The sequence below is a fragment of the Schistosoma haematobium genome, chromosome 5, assembly GCF_000699445.3.
Source record: "Schistosoma haematobium chromosome 5, whole genome shotgun sequence".
NCBI lineage: Eukaryota > Metazoa > Platyhelminthes > Trematoda > Strigeidida > Schistosomatidae > Schistosoma > Schistosoma haematobium.
In genome coordinates this window covers 13,827,854-13,830,887 of record NC_067200.1, presented here as the reverse complement: position 1 = coordinate 13,830,887, position 3,034 = coordinate 13,827,854, and positions in this window count along the sequence as shown.

Below are 3,034 nucleotides of genomic sequence, written 5' to 3'. Positions count from 1 at the left end.
GTTATATTCCGACGAGAATTATGAATGATAACTTTTGAGAGTTATTTGTGAACCAATATGATACATATACTTTTATTGTATAGTTGTTAAGTAACTAAGCTATTCATATTCATGTTGCTCTTATTACAAGCTTTATTTTGACCCATAGACTGTTATTATACGACTTACCGTTTTTGAGTAATACCCAGTCTTTTAATTACAGACTCCCACATTCACAGTCACTTTTGGTTAGATCTTGTACAAATGTTATTATTTTCTATTTTATGGAACGATGAGGTCTATTTGGTTTGTATATAAACCCGAGATGAGTATACAATTATGTATGATTAATATACGGATTTACTACTACCGCGTTTGTTAAAATATAAAACGCTATCTACACCGTATGTTCTTCTGCTTTATTGGCCACGGTTTTGATTGAAGACTGTAGTAGTGTTATAACATCCTTTTAGGCCTTCCAACACTACGTTGGACTTTTGGTACGGATTATTATAATATAATACTATTGAACTCTGTCTTTCTCATTACGCCGTTGATGCAATCACTTGCAGAGGAATCTTCGTCAATCAAGTGAACTCAATTTGTGGTTGTTATCTCGCGAGGAAGCTTACAAGTAACATTCATTCCATAATAACTGTTATTATCTGTTTGTTTAGTATACCATTTGTATCTTAACTGTATTTTGTTATCCTTGGTTTATCTCGCAGACAGACACCTAGGGTTTTTACTGTTAACTCTCTTGGTATATTATTATTAACTTAGTGTATCGATATATCTTGTATAAGCTCCTCTTGCTAGGAACCACCACAATGCTAACGATCATGGTCTTCGAGTCAATTTCACCCTATAAGTTGTGAATGACGTTTCAGATTGACCAAGAGTCCGATAAAACTAATGATTGGTCTGGGGGCGCTAGTATTCGTAACAATTCAACTAGAAACCTCATTTACATTCCCGTTTACAGCAAACGAAATGTTTATGCAGTTGACTCATATACATGGAAGCGATGCATAAGGAGACATTTATATCCCATTTCTGTGACCTGTACTTTCCTAAAATAATATATGGTGCTAGTGGTGTGTTAAGAGCTAGATTACTACGTTCAATGAACCCTTATTTACTATATAGTAACCAGTTATTTGTGTTTATATATTCCATACACTATACGCAGTTTTTAAAATAAACATCTAAAGCTTCCTATAGGTTCTAATAGTTTTATTCGTCCTCTCTTTGTCTGGTGCTTCAGGATATTCGTTTGATAAATTCTATCATTTTATTTTGACCTACATTTCCTAGGTCTTAAAGAACTTTATCAAGTAAAGTGTGAAGTTACTGACCGTAGTAAATAATACGTCTCGTAACAAAAATATGATATTCCATCTATTAACACAGTAAGTAACACTGTGCCTCGACAGAATTTGAGCCAAGTCCATAGGTACTAACAACGAAATAAATAAGATGACTCAGCCGACTTTACAATTACTACGCTTTGAATTTGACCACATACAACTGGATGGAGGCATCCACACTCACCTCCCAAATTAAATCAAGCAGGATAAAACCCATGTAGAAAGTTTTAATGGGTGACTTGTCACAGCCACAACAAGTTCAGGATTGACTGGACATGTAAGTGATGCCATGAGATGTGTTATGATGGAAAACCGACTATTTACTAACAAATCATCAGCTTCTAGTCGAAGATGTCCATGTTCGTGAACCGATGGGAAGTAATAACAAAATCACAGTCATATCTAACGTTTTAGCAAATGACGACTTGCTGTGGCCGAGATATACCGGTTCATGTGATAACTCTAGACTTCTCATAAGCCTTCCAAACAGTAGGGTTGCAAAGATGGGTTTCACTGATTCATTTCTATCTTGACTCCAAAACCACGCGTTCAACAGGATTCTTCGTACCAAGGACAATAGAGTACATGAGTGTTTGATGGTCTCAACATCGCTAGTTTCAAAAGGAACAGTTGTTTTGTAAACTTCTGTTCCCGATCTTTATCATTAATGTGTTGGATAAAACTGGCTAAGCGACAATAATCTATACGGACGAATGGGGGATCTAGTGGCTCATTTGAAATTAAGCGGATCCACCTGAGATTGTGGAGGCTAATGTCCTCAATATCTGACTCCGATAAATAATATCCCGTAACTGAGTATTTTAGGTAGGCTTTATCTCCTAGTAGAATTGCGAATTTACTCGAGATTATTGAGAAGCCTGAACACCAGTTATAGAGATAGTTTATTGTTAATGAGTAATAAAAATCCACAAGCGTACGGTGAGCAAGCACACGATGAAACAGAGTGAGTGTGTGTGTTTAAAACCCGTATATATTTTTGAGAGTTAATCGGGTGTGGATAAATTATCGATTATCTGCACATTGAAACCAATAGGAGGATAGCTTAAGAGTTAATGTACAGACATGCATTCGATCATACACACCGAAATTAACATCGTAAATTAAGAGTCTGAGTTACAATGAATAGACAGATGATACAGTGGCCAAATGGGCTTGCCACATAAGCTCCCATCCAGAACATTGATGTTTTTATGTACCAAAAAAAAATTGGATTAACATCTATGTTCGACAAAGAGATAAAGAACGGAACTGTTTTTAAAATAAAAGTACAACTCAATATGATGAGTAAGCGTTAAATTGTAATAACAGCTTGTGTGTTGAAACGTTTCATATCATGTATATACAAGTGTATATTTAACATTAATGAATTGTATAAAGTTAAAATGTAAGCATAATGATGATCCGTGGGGCCAATAAGAAAAATAGTAATCAAAATAAAGTAGGATTTTTATGTGTTATAAGAGTAGTCTCAGGAATTGGTCTAGATAAATATGGTGGTTGCTACATGCCTATCTGGCCAATGTACTCTTCTTCCTGCTCTTGTTGTAGTTTGTGCTGCTGCTGAACTTTCATTTGAAGTGTTGCTTGTTGCAGATAGTTTGAATGGTGCTTGCTCTCCTGCAGGTTTAGACGATTTTATACCGTTAGATCTTGATGAATCAGTT